Consider the following 17,951-nt stretch of genomic DNA (forward strand, 5'->3'; position numbering starts at 1 on the left):
TGTCAATTGTAGTCGTACGTCAAGGACTACCTGTAAGGCCTGTTTGAGACCTTTAAGGTGGCCCACTTCTAAAAGAAATTAAGTATTGAGTTTGAAGAGGAGTTTGTTTTCTTGGAATAAATTTGAGACTGGGTGAAAAGAAATCTATGCTGACTTGTAAGAGCTTTATAGCTCTCTTTGGATAAGCGTTTGTTAATAGGTTATCAGCTTGATGAGCTGTGGTGCCGATCGCTTGATATGTGTTAATCGGAACTTTAATTCTGTTAAATTACAGGGTGACATTCTGCTAAAATCTGAATGATGCACTGAAATTAGATTGCGTTCCCAGGCATGCGACAACCAGGTGTTTTACATAGCAGATAAAGTGATGGCTTGGGTAACCATGGTTTGCAGAATAAGCCACATGTGACTGATTTTCACCCTGCATTAAGATAGAAACCACAGTTTGCAAACTACATTGGCACCCCGTGAGAATCCAATAAAACGATTGCTTTGTTTTGGCTTCACCGTTTGTGCAAACCAGCTATGGTGGGCTGTGCAAACCAGCTATGGTGGGCTGTGCAAACCAGCTATGGTGGGTTGTGCAAACCAGCTATGGTGGGGGACAAACTCTAACATAACATGCACCTAAGTCTGCTAACCACCATTAAAGAAACCTACCAATTCACCAACAGAGGAGAATTTTTCTCTGCCAAGCAAGTTAACCGGCTGCCTTTTCTCCAGCCTACCTTACAAGACGGGTGTTGGGGAAAAAAATAGGAGGCAGGAGGGCTCCGTGGGCCGCCTTGTCCTCCTGCAGGCTCTGAATCGATCAAAAATACATTTATTTTCTATTATTTTCGATTTGATTTGGAAAAAAAGACTTGTAACAGCCCGCGCTGTCCCGCTTCCAGGCTACGTCCGGCTTCTTCTCCAGGCGCGGAGTCGGGGGACCGGGCTGGGGCTGAGGCTGGGGCGGGCGAGTGGGAGGCGCTCGGAGGCGGGACAGGGGAGTCTCGCCCGCAAAGGGACAGAGAGCGCGGGGTTGCCACAGGCTGTTGTGGGCGAAGTGGTTCGCGTGGCCAGCGAGGAGCCGGGAATCCTTGGCCAGGCGCACCGGGGTTGCGTCCGAGGCGTGGATTAACTGCGGGGGAGAAATCCGTCCAGACCTCCTCGGCGTGGAAGTAAGTGGGGAGGGGGCGCAGGAGGGCGGCGGCCAGAGGACTTGGGGTTCCCCGAGCGCAAATGCCAGAGTCGGAGAGAGGGGGCAGGCAGCCCCCTCGCCTCCCCCCTTTTCAAGCCGACAGAGAGCCTTGCATGGGAAGGAAAAGAAGGGAAGCAACTTGGCAAGAAGTTGCCAAGAAGTTGGTAAGAGGTTGGTAAGAAGATACCAAGAAGTTGGGAAGAAGTTACCAAGAAGTTGGGAAGAAATTGGAAAGAAGATACCAAGAAGTTGGGAAGAAGATACCAAGAAGTTGGGAAGAAGTTGGGAAGTATATACCAAGAAGTTGGGAAGAAGTTGGGAAGAAGTTACCAAGAAGTTGGGAAGAAGATACCAAGAAGTTGGGAAGATACCAAGAAGTTGGGAAGAAGTTACCAAAAGGTTGGAAAGAAGTTGGGAAGAAGTTACCAAGAAGTTGGGAAGCGCCCCAAAAGGAGATCAAGTGGGACATGGAGGACCCCGAAGTTGTGAAATGCGTGAAGGCTTTTCGGAGCTTTGGAAGTGCGGGGGGGGAGAGACTTTCCCGGCCCTGGGGACCCTCCCCTGCCAGTATCCTTGGGGAAGAGGCGACTGGGGTAAGTGGTCCCCGGGAGTTCTCGGTGCCCTCTTAAAGGAGGGAAAGGGGGGAGAGCTCTGGGAGCCCATAGGGGAAAACTTTTGGGGCGGAGGCTTTTGAAGTTCAACCGGGTAAGGACGGGTGGGGGGGGGGCGGCGGGCGTGGAGTCGTTCCTCCTAGCCTGCGTCGGACGGTCACTTCACAGCTTCGGAGCACAACTCCAAACTTCCCTTGACAAAGCGGCTGCCTCTTTAAACCAGCGTGGGCCGGGTACGAGCGAGCAAGGGAGAGAGACTGCCCTTGCCAGAAAAGGCTCTCCCGGTCGAACTTCTGCCTGCCTTTAATCACGCGGCTGGGAGAGGTGGAAAAGTTTGGGAGCTGCGTAGAGGAAGATCCGCGGACGTGGAGGGGAGGTTTGTGGGAAAGCCGCTGGCCGCTGAAATGTCCCGGTTGGACTTCCAAAACAAGAAGAGGCTTCTTCTGGAGGATGAGCATCATTCCCCAGGCGATGCATTCCGCACTTGGCCAGGGGGGTCATTCGAGGCAAGGCCGAGCTAGGGCTTCTCATATGATGTGGCATAAAAATAAAAATAAAAATAAAAAGGCCACAGAGCAACTTTATGGAAGTTTGTCTTTCCGAGGGTGCTGCAGATCAGTGGTGAAATCCAATTTTTTTTTTTACTACCGGCTCTGTGGGCGTGGCTTGGTGGGCGTGGCTCTGTAGGCGTGGCAGGGGAAGGATTCTGCAAAATCCCCATTCCCTCCCCACTCCTGGGGGAAGGATATTGCAAAGTCTTCATTCCCACCCCACTCTGGGGCCAGCCATAGGTAGTATTTGCTGGTTCTCTGAACTACTCAAAATTTCCGCTATGGGTTCTCCGGAACCTGTCAGAACCTGATGGATTTCACCCCTGGTGAAATATCCCGTAGCTTGGCCATTTTTGCAGGGGAGTTTAGGGGAGATTTCCATTCTTGAGGCTATAACTCCAAAGGCCCCATGATTTCTCCAGGTATTGTACCTAGGCAAGCACGCCGTATCCCATTTGCTTTGGATATAGAGGGCAACAGTTCATTTAGTGACCGTCCAAAGTTACCACGGCACTGAAAAAAGTGACTTACGGTCGTTTTTCGCAGTCACGACCATTTGCAGCATCGTCATACTGATGAATAAGTAATCAAAATCCTGATGCTTGGCAGCTGGTTCGTGTTTATGACGGTGGCAGTGTTCCTGGGGGTGGGAGTGGGGTGGCACGCAATCCCCTTTTGCGACCTCCTGACAAGCAAAATCCATGGGGAAGCCAGATTCACTTAACAAGATTAACAAGAGTTGGAAGGGAGCATGTAGGTCATCTAGTCCAACCCACCTCCTGCCCAAGCAGGAGACCCTACACCATTTCTGGCAGATGGCAGTCCTGTCTCTTCTTGAAAGCTTCTAGGGATGAAGCTCCCACAACTTCCAAAGGCGACTTCTGTTCCATTAGTTGATTGTTTTCACTGTCAGAAAATGTCTCCTTATTTCCAGGTTGAATCTCTCCTTGATCAGCTTCCATCCATTATTCCTTGTCTGGCCTTCAGGTGCTTTGGAAAATAAGTTGAATCCCTCTTCTTTGTGGCAGCCCCTCAAATATTGGAAGACTGCTCTCATGTCTCCCCTGGTCCTTCTCTTCACTAGACTAGCCATGCCCAGTTCACGTAATTGTTCTTCATATGTTTTGTCTCCAGTCCCCTAATCATCCTGGTTGCTCTTCTCTGCACTCTTTCTAGAGTCTCAACATCTTTTTTTATAGTGTGGTGACCAAAACTGGATGCAATACTCCAGGTGTGGTCTTACTAAGGCTTTATAGAGTAGTATTAGTACCTCACTAGACCTTAATCTGATGAACTTCATTGTTAACATTTCTTTGCAGATTGGAGACCGGGTCTGGCTGCCTGGTTGCCATGAGCAATGCAGTTGTTACGGCCCCTCTGACTTCCGCTGCATTGCTGCCAGTTGTAATCCTAGACAGAGATGTACTGTGAAAGATGGGAAATTAGGCTGTCACTCTCTGTGGGGAACCTGCACAGTGACAGGGGACCCTCATTACTTCACTTTTGATGGGTTGGTGGCACATTTCCAAGGCACCTGTGCCAACAGAGGCAAGAAAGGTCATAAAATGGGGCAAAACTCACTTAACAAATGTCTCACTTAATGGGAATTTGGGGCTCCGTTGTGGTCGTAAGTCGAGGATTGCCTGTATTTCTCTCTCACCCTGCTTGGGAAACAGATACAGCTGGTCTGCTGATGGTGAAGGAGAGATAGGCCATCATTGATGAACCTCTTTACTTAATGGAGGTGTCTGAAGAAGAAAAGGGGTGAAGTTTGTCATGGGGGCATAAAGGATCCCGTTGAGAAAATGAGTGGGTTCCGTAGAAAATTGCTTGGTGATTTCCAACTATCAGCAATGGTCCCTCTGCAGAGCTGGAGTGTGGTAGTTTGAGAAATCTCATCAGGAACCTTAAACAAAGGAGTTGCTGAGAAAAAACCTCCCAAATTCTGTGCAGCCAAAAGGTGGATTTGTACAGTGCATTAAAGTCTCATTTGCTTAACCCGTGATTTATTGAATAAGCCACCAATGTCTGGATGAACATAGTGCCGCTTTACAAAACCCTAGTAAGACCACACCAGGAATAAGGCAACCAATTTTGGTCACCCCACTACAAAAAAGATGTTGAGACTTTGGAAAAAGTTCAGAGAAGAGCAACTAAGATAATCAAAGGCCTGGAGACTAAACCATATGAAGAAACGGCTGCAGGTTTTGCGTCTCGCTAGCCTAAAGAAAAGAAGAATTAGGGATGACATGATAGCAGTGTTCCAGTATTTGAGGGGCTGCCAGAAAGAAGAGGGGGTCAAATTATTCTCCAAACCACCAGAAGGCAGGACAAGAAACAATGGTTGGAAACTGATCAAGGAGAGAAGCAACCTGGAATTAAGGAAAAACTTCCTAATAGTAAGGACAATTAACCAATGGAACAGAAATCATGGGCGCCCCATCACTGGAAGTTTTTAAGAAGAGACTGGACAGTCACTTGTCTGAAATTGTATGGGTTCTCCTGCTTGAGCAGAGGGCTGGACTAGAAGACCTCCAAGGTCCCTTCCAGCTCTATTCTATTCATTCATATTGAGCTAAACTGCATAAACCAAGGCTTGCAAACCACTCTTACAAAAAAAAACTCTGGTTAGCTTGTCTAAATAAAACTGTTTCTTGAAATCGTGCAGAATAAGAGACTGAGAAAAATGTGTTGCGTTCGTGATCTCACTGTGCAGGTTGAATAAAATGGTTTCCAGTCCCATTTTACAAGTGGAGAAATTGAAACAGGGAGATGCAATTTTGCTTGAAAGCACTGAATGCACAAAAAATCTCTTAAGCAGGTTCGATAAAAACAGATGCCTGCAATGCAAATTTTTGATTGTTTAGTGGAGGACTGCCTGTATGGTGACAATCTTTTCCACACCTCTCCTCATTTATTAAAGGACCTTTCTGCTAATTTTGGGAATACCTTCCTGGAGAGAAGCACTCTGGATGTTAACTTGCTGAGCACATTGTAAGCCGCCCTGAGTCTTCGGAGAAGGGCGTCATATAAATCAAATTAAAAAAAAAAAACTTGATTCGATTCTAGTTAATGAAACGGCTCGTATTGGCTTCAATCTGTTGGCTTCATCAGATGCCAACTTTTTAGCTTGCGTTTAGATGGGAATAGCAGGGTTGCAGTTAGTTTGGAAAATCAATATATGTGTGTGTGTATATATATATATATATATATTCTTCTGGAAAAACGCTTTGGCAAACCACTTCTGTAAATCTACCAAGGAAGCCATCAGGTCCATGCCTGGCATTAAGATATTTCAATTTTTTTTAAAAAAAATCCCTAAAATGTGGGTTTGAAATGGTGTGATATTTTGCAGTGCTGTTGACACTCTGGATCCTGAATGCCCTTGTTTGTTCTAAACTTTCTACATGCCTGGATTGGCCCCAGCTACTGTTTCTCCCGTTGCCAAAAACTTTTTCCCCTGTCAAGGACCTCTGTGAAAGGGTGGATAAGAAAGAGGTTAAAGTCCTGTCCTCTAACTGGCCATGTATCTACTCTGTTGCTATGTATCTCCTCTAGGAGGGCTTGTACTGAACCCCGGCGTCACTTGGGGGCTGCATGTCACAGGGACTGAGAAGGGGGAATATTTATAACTCCAACATCTTGCCAGGTTAGATATATTTAGACAGCATGCTGGCCAATAAGAGATCAGATGCAGTGAGGCTCTAGAGCAGGGTTTCTAGCTACTGTTTGCTTCCTTCAGAGCTTTCCTTACCGCGTCTTTCCATTCCAATAACTCAGTTATGGCGAACCTATGGCACACGTGCCAGAGGTGGCATGCAGAGCCCTCTCTGTGGGCACGCACGTTGTCGCCAGCTGCTCTTCTGGTTTCTGGAGTGCCAGCCAGCTGCTCTTTGTGGGCACCGGAGCACAGCCTGAAAACAGCCTGAAAAACAGCCAAAAACATGCGCGCACAGGCCAGCTGATTTTTGGGTTTCTGGTGCTCCGGTGCGCGCACATGCACACACATGCATGCACGTTCCAGTTTGGGCACTCGGTGCCGAAAAGGTTCGCCACAGGGGTGGGTTCTACTTACCTTTACTACCGGTTCGCAACAGGATCGTGCTCGCGCATGCCCAGATCGCCTATGACGACATCCAGGGTGATGGGCGGAGCCTCCTGCCGGTTTACTACCGGTTCTTGCGAACCGGTCTGAACCGGGGGCAACCCACCACTGGTTCGCCATTGCTGTAAGAACTCATGAAAAAAATAAAGTAAGGACCATGGGCCAACAAAGAGAGAAAATCCATTCCTTGTCCTCAAAGTTATTTGACTCTTTGGGTCAAGTCTTTAAGAAAAAGCTCAGTTCAGCTTGGAAGCTAAGCAGAGTCGAAGCTTACCGTAGTTAGGGTTTGAATGGGAGGCTGCCAGGCAATTAAAGAGTTGTTGGCTAGACTGGGAAATTCAAAGGAGTCCTGGAAGAAGGCAACAGGCAAACACGCCTTTTCAACTTATTGCCAAGGAAACTGCATGGATGCGTCCGTGAAATTGCCGAGAGACGAGCTTGACTCGAAGGAGGCTATAACTAGCATTAAAAACAATAAGTTAGCACCGCTTTGGTTTTCAGGAAAGACTTTTGGGGCCCTGAACTGTTCTTGGAAATTTAGTGGTAGAAGTTGGCTTTCCATTTTTTAAAAAAATAGGTCAGGGAAGTCAAGGGAAGCCGGGCACCAGCCTTGTGATCTCAAGCCTTCCATCTTGGCCATCCTCCTAGCACCCAAAGAAGATCTGCATCCCTCAGCTTTTCTGCACTGTTTTCTATTCTGCACTCGATTGTTTGTTTTGCAAAATGCTTATACGTTTCTACCTTCCTGGAAATTCCTTCTTAACACAGTAGAACAACAGAATAACATCCAAATTGGAAGGGTCTTCTAGTTGAACCCCCTGCTCAAGCAGGAAATCATTTCAGACAAATGGTTGTTCAGTCTCTTCTTAAAAACCTCCAGTGTTAAAGCACCCACAAGTCATTCCACGGATTAATTGTTCTGTCAAGAAATTCCTCCTTAGTTTTAGGTTGCTTCTCTCCATATTTAGTTTCCATCCATTGCTTCTTGTCCTGCCTTCAGGTGCTTTGGAGAACAGCTTGACTCCCTCTTCTTTGTGGCAGCCCCTGAGATATCGGAACACTGCTATCATGTCTCCCCTAGTCCTTCTTTTCATTAAACTAGACTTATCTAGTTCCTGCAACCGTTCTTCATATGTTTTAGCCTCCAGTCCCCTAATCATCTTTGTTGCTCTTCTCTGCACTCTTTCCAGAGTCTCCACATCTTCCTCCATGCCTTCTCGTTAACAAAGATTGCTTATGCATGAGCTTTTCTGACCTCAGTGGAAGGGAAGCCCAGATCTAACCATGCTTTCGTACATATTTCTTCTCTCGTTTTTTTTTCTTTGTTGTCTCTCCCACCCACTGCTGAATGTGGATTGCAAGCTCCTTCCTGCATGTCCTTCTCTTAAGTTGGCAAACACTCATGTGTGTTGATGGTTTTATAGACAAAGGGACATCCTTCCTTCCCACTCTCCTTCCTTCCTTCCTTCCCACTCTCTTTCCCTCCCTCCCTTCTTCCTTCCCTCCCTCCTTCCTACTCTTTCTTTTCTTCCTTCCTTCCTTCCTTCCTTCCTTCCTTCCTTCCTTCCTTCTCTCTTTCCTCCCTCCCTCCCTCCCTCCCTCCTTCCTTCCCACTGTTTCCTTCCTTCCTTCCTTCCTTCCTTCCTTCCTTCTCTCTTTCCTCCCTCCCTCCCTCCCTCCTTCCTTCCCACTGTTTCCTTCCTTCCTTCCTTCCTTCCTTCCTTCCTTCCTTCCTTCCTTCCTTCCTTCCTTCCTTCCCACTCTCTTTCCCTCCCTCCCTCCCTCCTTCCTTCCCTCCCTCCTTCCTTCCTTCCCACTCTCCCTCCTTCCTTCCTTCCTTCCTTCCTTCCTTCCTTCCTTCCTTCCTTCCTTCCTTCCTTCCTTCCCACTCCCTTGCCTTTCCTTTTCAGATATCTATTGAGTGACCCCTCTAGATGTGACCTCCGGGCTAGTTAAAAACATGCCGTATCTCGCAGGGAGTAATTTCCAAGGCTGCGTTATTGAGGTGGGTGGTGGTTGCATACATCAGCCCATCCCAATTCCTTCCCCCCCATTGCTTCCTTCCCCTTATTGCCTGTGTGTGGCTTGTTTGTTTTGTCCTTCGCATGTTCTGCTAGCAGGCCTTGCTCTGTCCCCCTCCCACATCTGTCCCAAAGCCAAGGCAGACAAATTTAGCTCTTCTGATCTCTCTCGGTCTCGCTCTCTCTGTGCCACAAGCCAGTGCCTTGCCTTTCCCTGGAGTTCCTACAAGCTGTTGATTCCGTTCCTCTGAAATATCCAAGAGAGTCCTGGTGTGGGGCAGGCATCAAAGGGTAGGTACATAGGGCCCTGCAGGGTGGGGAGCCAAATATTTTGGGGGCCTGAATTTGGGGGAAACGACACAATAGCACCTCCGGCATCACTGTTGGGACAGGACTGTGCCTAGGAAGGTGAGTCAGGGCGCCTGTGTCAAAAAATAGCCAGATTGCACAGCTGTTGCAGCTGAATTGGCAGCCTGGGAAAGGAACACGAAGAAGGACAGAAATGGATTACTTGCTCATATTGTAGATCTCCTAGATGTGATAAGAGAGTTGAATTAATCTATAACAACCAAAAATCAGGAGGACTTTGGTAGCACCTTTTCAGACGAACCAATTTTATTCACAAGTATAGGCTTTGGTGAATCACAGCTGACTTTATCAAGTTGACTTTATGAATAACTTTAGTGCTACCAGACCCCCACTGATATTTTATAGATCTAATAACTTACAGTAGATCATTAAGAGTTTCTGAAGTGCCAGTTGTTCTAACCCCGTGATGGCGAACCTTCCCTCTCTGATGGCATGTGAGCTGTCATCCCAGTTCAGCTCCCCTGTGCATGCATGTGTGCCTCCCGCCAGCCAGCTGATCTTCGGGTCTCTGCCGCACAAGCGTGGGGACAGGGCATGTACAGGGGGGCCACGTGTGAATGTGCAAGGAGGTGGGGCACATGCGGGGGTGGGGTGCATGCAGGGAGCCATGCGCAGGTGCGTGGGGGCGCATGATGGGGCCCACATGCGCATTGCACTTTAGGCACTCGGTCTGGAAAAGGTTAGCAATCACTGTTCTGTTTAGGTTAGAGAGACAAATAGGTTTGATTCACATATTGTGCCCAGGATGGGTGCAGTTCCCTTGGTTTGGGAGTTAGCTACTGTGCCCACCCAGCCAATAGTGATTTAATTAAGAAGCTATGATTAAATAAAGGACAGTGAGAGAATGTAATCCTAATCCAGGCTGAAAGAAAGTAGCTTTCACTATTTCTGTAGAACCTGATGCTGGTAGAACGTCTGTAGAACTCGATGCTTGAATCCAAGTGATGGATAAATGGAGAAGAGGCTTGTTCAAGTCCCAATTTGGCCGAGGATTCATTGTCTTCTTGATCTGAGCCAAGAGTATCAAGTCCAGATACCTGTGAGACATAAATGCCAAGACTTTGAAATTGATGGTGACTACACATTTTGGGTTTTAGTTTAGAATTTTGAGATTTGTTGTCTTGGCCCTGCCTCCTTTGTGGTACACCAAAAATTATTTTAATCAGTGATGTCCAATGGGTTGTGTGCAGACAACTGCTCACCACCAACTGCGATGTTTTGCAGAGTCCCCAGCAACAAGGGGAAAGAAAATGAGCTCAGGTGAGGACTTGATCAATATTGTCCTGTGGTGGATCACCATGGCAAGCTGGAGAAGGTTTTAGTCTGGCTAATGGGAGAAGTAACCTTGCTGGACAGGATCTCCCTTTCTTCTGCAGCCAACAGGGGCAGGTTTCAAAACACGTCACTACCGGTTCGCTCGTGGGCTCTTGCGCGCTTGTGCGATGCTTCTGCACATGTGCAGAAGCTTCTGTGCATGTGCAGAAGCATCCGGGCAGGTGGGCAGAGCCTCCTGCCACCACCGCTACCGGTTTGCCCGATCTGGAGTGAACCGGTAACAACCTACCACTGGCAGCCAAGCCACCCAGGAAATGGACTTCTTGTTGGGATTGAGGTGTCCTTGTTGAGCGAAAGGGAAGCTGAGTCAGAGAATGGTAGGAACAAACAAGAATTAAGAAACAATAGGAAGACACACACAAACACACATACCATGCCAATTTGATGTCAACGACTATAAATCCAACAGCAAATAAGAAATCTGCTCTCAGCCAGTTTTCCTCCTCCTGTCCTGCAATGAAGGCAGATAAATTTGTTAAGCGTGGATCTCAATATATCTGGATGGGCCCAGTTTTGATAAATTTCAGGAAGCTTCAATCACATGCTGATTCTTTCCCAATTTTGGAGGAAAGTCTCCCTCTGCCTCTTTCTCTTTCTCACACACCCAAGTGCATATGCAATCTTCAAACATAGCAGCTGAGCAACCTATGGCACTTGCTGCAACATGATACAGTAATGGCCCCCAAGGAAGATGGCTTAAGAGAAAGATAGGCTTTAAAACGTAGAGCTTAAACCGATTCAAGCAGACTAAAGTCTATTGATGCTGTATGTTGCTTTCAGTTTCACACAGAGCATGAGTGGGGAACCACAATGGGCCAGAGCAGGGGTGAAATCTACTTGCCTTCCCAACCGGTTCAAAAGTGCACGCGCTGCGCATGCGTGCATCACATGCGCGCTTGGACCCTCTGTGCATGCACAAACCCTTCTGCATATGCACAGAGGGTAAAAAACAGGTTACTTCCTACCTAAAACCAGGAAGTAACGACAACCGGGCGGGTGGGTGAAGCCTCGCGCCGCCATCGCTACCGGTTCTCCGAACCACCGGCCGCCATTGCTACTGGTTCGGCTGAACCTGTCCCAACCAGGAGCATTTCACCCCTGGGCCAGAGGTATCGTTTTGCTGGTGCTTACATGCACTCTTCACACTAATGTGCTTTGATTGGTGTTGTGGAGCATGTTATACAAGTTTGCTCATTGTGGCTTATTTAGAGCCAACCCAGTTTTTCCAGAGCAGCAATCATCCCAGCCTTTGAGTGATAAAGTGATGGGTGATGTGTTGTATCCACGCCAGAAATGAGTAGGTGAGACCAAGATGAACCTTTGAATTGATTTGATGTACATCAACACTGCATTAGAATTAATAGACACCACGAGTTTAATTATTTCTCCTTTCTATGGCCTTAGAAAAAAAACCTTTAAGAACATGCAGAATATTTTGCAAACACCAATGTTTGATTTTTACTTAACGGACCAGGATTATGTATTTTATCAGCCTATCGATATCAGCCTATTGAGATGAGGTGGACTGGTTGCTTTCGTAGTGTGGAGACAATAACTTGGTCCTTAACACCAATAAGACCAAGGAGCTTATAGTGGACTATAGAAGGAATAGATCAGACATCCGGGTGCCGTCAGCTAAACAATGTCGACTGGCGGCCCCCAGGGGGAGGGCCTTCTCTGTGGGGGCACCCACTATCTGGAACGAGCTCCCCCCAGAGAAATGGAGGATCCTGGATCTACGCACTTTCCGCCGTGCTCTTAAGATTCTCCTATTCCAGCAAGCCGGCCTGGCCTAATTTTCTCCCCTGTTTTAAAATTCTTTTAAATCGAAATTTTAATCTGTTTTAAATTATTGGGTTTTTTTAATTGTCTTGGGCTAAATTATTTAATCTGGTTTTAATTATGTCTTTTAACTTTTGTATCTATGTATTTTATTTTGTGCCTGTTCATCGCCCTGAGTCCTTCGGGAGTAGGGAAGTATATAAATCTAATAAAACAAACAAACAAACAAACAAACAAACAAACAAACAAACATCCAGCCCTTGCTTATCAATGGAGACCAAGTGGAGCAAACGGCCAGTTTTAAATTTCTGGGCGTTATCATAAAAGAGGAGCTGACCTGGGGCGCTCACATTGCAGCCCTGGTCAAAAGGGCCCAGCAGAGATTATACTACCTGAGACTTCTCAGGAAACAACAACTGAATGAAAAACTGATGGTGACCTCCTACCACTGCACCGTAGAGAGTATTTTAACTTACTGCCGCTGTGTATGGTTTGCCAATTGCACAGTGGCAGATAGGACATCGCTCCAGAGGGTCAACGTCATTGCCCAGAGGATCATTGGTTGCCCTCTCCCCTCTTTGGAAGAGCTTTATAGCTCCCACTGCCTTAAGAAAGTTCAAAACATTCTTAAAGATCCATCTCATCCTGGGCACCCTTTATTTTTTTTAACTATTACCATCTGGCAGACGGTACAGGGCAATAAAACCAAGGACAAATAGGCTGAAAAACAGCTTCTATCCCAGAGCAGTAACTATATTGAATTCTATTGAATAGTGCAATATTATTGCACTATTAATGCAATATCGGGGGGTCTTCAATTGTATAGAATGTGAAGGATGTGTGTTTTTTGTTTTATTTTTTACGTATAATGTACACTGAAGATGGCATTTAATTTCCTTGTACGAGGTGCAACGACAGTAAAGTAAACTAACGAATGAACGAAATTATGTTTAAAATGATTCTTAAACTCTTCAGGCATGTTTTTGTGGTCCAGCTAGAAGTGAGCAACTCATGCTGGATTTGTGTCCTGGTAAAACCTTCCCATTTCTTCCCATTTCACGATGGGAGAAGAGAAGTGAACTGAATTCCAAGGAAAAGCAGAATGTTGCATTTCTTTTTCCATCCAGTTTTGGAAGGAAAATATTATCTAACTCGGAGCAGGAGGCCCAGAGCTCTGAAGACGTAAGACGCCTGCTTTTTTTGTTGCACAGGGAAATATTAAGCCTGTTTTCTGTTTGTGGTGAAAAAACTTTCAGGCCACAAGTGAGCCAAAGGACGGGGAGTGTTTCCATTTCCTTTCCTGTTGATTAGCAATAGAAGCCAAGCCTGTTAGTCAAAAGGATGTTTACTGGGGAAAAAACCTGGCTCGGAGAGTGATACAGAATTGGGATAGGAAAAAAGGGGAAGGGAGGCTTTGCATACCTGAACCCATCAACCCTCCTTGTTTTACTCTGAAGAAGATACGTACAGGTGGTCCTCAATTTACAACCTTTTGTTTAGTGACCATTGAAGTTACAATGGCACTGAAAAAAAGCGATTTATCCCCATTTTTTACACTTCAAATTCAAAAATCCAAACCTTTATTATCAGTGTCCAACATGTGTACAATGAGATTGGCTGAGCCTCCCTTCGTGCATCCCCCCCACCAACCCAATACAACTAGCAGTGAAAGACAGTAAAAGAAAAGAAAAAATCCCCGACTCAGTGAATCTTTCTAACAAACACACAATCCTACTGCAACTTGTGAACTTATTGCACATCGCGCCAGCCCTGCAAGTCAATCATACTATATTGTTGTAAACATGGGTGGGCTTCAGATCGGGTTTGCTGACCCGTTGCTGAGTGGGCACGGCTATCGTGGGTGTGGCGTACTCAGCCGCCTGCACCATGGCGGAGGGGGGGATTTTTTCCCCTCTCCAGGCTCCAGAGGCTTTCCTCGAGCCTCTGGGAGGGTGAAAACTACTTCCCCCAGGCTCCGAAGGCCCTCCAGAGGCCAGAAACAGGCCCGTTTCCGGACTTCCAGAACCTCTCGTAGGCCTGTTTTTTGCCCTTCCAGACCTTCCACGCGGCCCCTGCGCTTACCTGGAATGATGAACGGGCCGCGTGGAGACTCCGGGGAGGGGAGGGACAGGAAGGGGCAGAATGGGCATGGTTTTTGCATTTGAGGGTTCACCGAACTCTGGTGATCCTTGGCTAGAGGATCGGCTGAACCCTGCCGAACCCCCAGGAGCCCATCCCTGATTGTAAAGTTATTTTCCATTCAGAACAGGGGTGGGTTCTACTTACCTTTAGTACAGGTTCGCAACGGGATCACTGATGACGACATCCAGGGCGGTGGGAAGGGCCTCCCGCTGGTTTTACTACCGGTTCTTGCGAACCGGTCCAAACCGGGGGCAACCTACCACTGATTCAGAAGCCTGACAGCTCGCAATAAATAAAATTGTTCTTCAGCCTATTTGTGCAGCAGCCTATGCTTCTACATCTCCTTCCCGACGGCAGGAGAGTAAAGAAGGGCTGACCAGGGTGTGAGTCGTCCCTGAGGATTTTCCTCACTCTTCTAAGGCAGTGAGCCCTAAAGATGTCGTCTAGCGGTATCAGGGGACAGTCCACAATATTTTGTGCTGTGCTCACTACCCTCTGTAACGTCTTTCTATCCGCGGCTGTCAAGCCGGCATACCACACCGTCATGCACTGAATGATCCTTGCGGCATCCCCATGGTCAAAGGATCAACATTCGGACACTCTGCAACTGAGTCATATTTATGATGGTTGCAGTGTCCTGGGATCAGGTGATCACCTTTTGTGACCTTCCTATAAACAAAGTCGATGGGAGAAGCCAGATTCACTTAACAACTGTGGCGAGAAAGGTCGTAAAATGGGGCAAATTCCCATAACAAATGTTTTGCTTAGCAAAGGAAATGTTGGGCTCATTGATGGTCATTAAGACAAGGACTATCTGTATATCTTCCAGCAAAATAGATTTACCATCACATTTTAAAAAATAATTATTGCTTTTTTTTATTATTATTATTCTGTGCCTTTTGATTGGGAATCTGCAGGCTTTGGAGAGATACCTAATGCATTATTTTTTCTGTTGCTTTTGAACATTTTAATGAAGCCACCCGAACAATGAAAGCAATGGATTTTTATGCAGTACAGGTAGTCCTTAACTTACAACAGAAAATCCAGAAGTCTTGGAATAGCTTTCAGAGACTAATGCAGATAAAAATATCAGGGATTTTCAATTACTGCGGTAATTGACAACTTTAATATGTACAATGTTCATTGAGTCTGTGATGAACTTTTTTAAATTAGAGCGTAGAAAATTCACTAGAGGGCCAAATTAAATATGTAAAGTTCATTAATCACCGTTCAACGTTACGTCGTTGAAAAAAAGTGATTTTTCATGCTTACGACCATTGCAGCATCCCCCATGGTCACGTGATCAAAATGCAGATGCTTGGCAATGGACTCATACTTATGACGGTTGCAGTGTCCCAGGGTCATGTGTTCCCCTTTTACGACCTTCTATCAAGGAAAGACAAATAGGGAAGCCAGATTCACTTAACAAACGTTTTCTTAGCCTAACAAGGGCAGTGATTCTTTTAACAATTGTGGTCTGTAAGGCAGGGGTGAAATTCAAAATTTTTCCCTACCGGTTCTGTAGGCGTGGCTTGGTGGGCGTGGTGTGGCTTGGTGGGCGTGGTAAGGAAATGCAAAATCTCCATTCCCCCCCCCACTCCTGGGGGAAAGATATTGCAAAATCCCCATTCCCACCCCACTCTGGGACCAGCCAGAGGTGGTATTTGCCGGTTCTCCGAACTACTCAAAATTTCCACTACCGGTTCTGCAGAACCTGTCAGAACCTGCTGAATTTCACCCCTGCAGTAAAGTCATAAAATGGGGGCAAAACTCACTTAACAAATGTCTCGCTTAGCAACTGAAATGTTGGACTCGGTTGTGGCGTAAGTCAAGGACTAGCTGTCACGAGTGAGAAATACTGAGGTTACCGTTTCCTTTTTTCAGTTTGAGGTCTCAGCTTTAAGGTCAAAAAGTGCGGATCTCAAAGGGCAGGAGCTCACATGCTCTGTGGGAAAAGCTTTTTTATATTCATATTTTTAGATGAGTATAAAAATATATTTGCTGGTACATGAACTTTTTTTTTTTTAAAAAAAAAAAGCCTGAGAAACAAAGTTGATTCTTTCCTTTTAAAAATTTCTTTCTTTCTCTTTTTCTTCGCTGGGAACTCAGATTTGTAGGGGAAAGTTTTAGTTCAGAGCCCAAACACAGTATTCTCGCTGACGGGGTTGTCATTGGGCTGGCATGGCCTCCCGCTGGAAATGCGACGTTGCAACTCCAGTTGTCCCCTGTCCACCAGGGTCAGAAAACTATTTTGTTGTGGTTGTGGGTCACGGAGAGAATATGTTGCAACTTTTGGTTTTTTTTTTGCAAATCCCCTTTTGTTTTTCCCATAAAAGCACCCTAGACCATATGATGCCTGGGGTACTTGCCAGCTCAGCTTGTGTGTGAAGTTGGGCTGCTTTTGATTTCAACAATGCTGATCCCACACACACACACACACACACACACACACACACACACACACTCTCACACTCCTCCCCATATGTCCTGACTAAGCATGGTCTGTAGGCATTTGCAATCTGGAAATTGCCTAGTGGGCAACAGCTGGCAGAAGGGAAGCTGGTTGCCACATCCCTGAACACTGTGGAGACAGGTTATCGTCTGCAAACATTGCTGAAAGTGCGCTGCAAACAGTTCACCGCCATAGCAACTGGCCTTTGTCCTCCCTTCGAAGGCCAGCTGGGTCATTTCAGAATGTGAAATTGTGGGCCCAGCACCAGCTGTTCCAAGCTTGCTTTGCTCTCCTCCCCGCTCTGTTTCCTTTCCACCTGGCTGTTCTGGTCTCTCCTCCTCCTCCTCCCCACCACCTCCTTCTTCCATGCAGAATGCTTTCCTCTCCAGCTGTTCCAGCGGCCCCACCTTCTGCCCTATCTTGTCCACCTCTTCTTCAAAAATACATTGCGATGTGATAGATATGCCGTTTTATAGCACTAGCACGTGCCCTTAAGACTTTATTGTTTCAACAGGCTGGGCTGGCTTAAATAGCGAATTTTAATGGGTGTTTTAGTTTTTTAATATAAGGGCCAAATTATTTAATATGTTTTAAACTGTTTTTAAACTTTATGGATATATGTATTTTACTGTGGCTGTGCACCGCCCTGAGTCCCTCGGGAGAAGGGCGGTATAAAAATTTAAATAATAAAATAAATAAATAAATAAATAATAATAGCACTTAGACTTATATACTGCTTTACATGCTTTACAGCCCTCTCTAAGCGGTTTACGGAGTCGGCCTCTTGCTCCCAACAATCTTGGTCCCTATTTTACCCACCTCGGAAGGATGGAAGGATGAGTCAACCTTGAGCCGGTCAGGATCGAACTGCTGGCAGTGGGCAGAGTTAGCTTGCAGTAATCCATTCTAACCACTGCGCACTATGGAAAGACAGAAGGAAGGAAGCCAGGAAAGAAGGAGGGAGAGAGGAAGGGAGGGAGGGAGGGAGGGAGGGGGGAAGGAAGGAAGGAAGGAAGGAAGGAAGGAAGGAAGGAAGGAAGGAAGGAAGGAAGGAAGGCTAAATGAAGAGTGGTAGTGCTCCTGAAAAGGTCCATCACAACAGGAACATTTGGTGGCAGAATTAGGGGTCGAAAGGAAAGGTTTGCAACTTGGTTTTTTAGAAAAGAATGCTTCATGTGACATATCTTTTGTCCAGTGGTGAAATCCAAATTTTTTTACTACCAGTTCTGTGTGTGCGGCTTGGTGCACATGGTGTGGCTTGGTGGGTGTGGCAGGGAAAGGATATTGCAAAATCCACATTCCCACCCTGCTCTGGGGGGCAGCCAGGGATGGTATTTGCCAGTTCTCCGAACTGCTCAAAATTTCCGCTACCGGTTCTCCAGAACCTGTCAGAACCTGCT

General features: G+C 46.5%; 1 protein-coding gene across 3 annotated transcripts in view; it reads left to right on the forward strand.

Moving 5' to 3' along the window:
• Positions 1-986: 986 nt before the first annotated feature.
• FXYD1 (FXYD domain containing ion transport regulator 1) overlaps positions 987-17,951 on the forward strand; it is a 33,342-nt gene continuing 16,377 nt past the window's right edge. The window contains exon 1 of one of the 3 annotated variants that reach the window (XM_060693986.2): positions 987-1,163. The gene's annotated coding sequence lies outside the window, so the exon portion shown is untranslated. Of the gene's footprint in view, positions 1,164-8,501; positions 8,763-17,951 lie in introns of those variants that run through there. The other 2 variants (XM_087876567.1, XM_060693985.2) reach the window with 2 other exon arrangements.

The sequence above is a fragment of the Pantherophis guttatus genome, chromosome 10 (genome assembly GCF_059756535.1).
Source record: "Pantherophis guttatus breed Tessera chromosome 10, ASM5975653v1, whole genome shotgun sequence".
In the NCBI taxonomy this organism is placed as follows: domain Eukaryota; kingdom Metazoa; phylum Chordata; class Lepidosauria; order Squamata; family Colubridae; genus Pantherophis; species Pantherophis guttatus.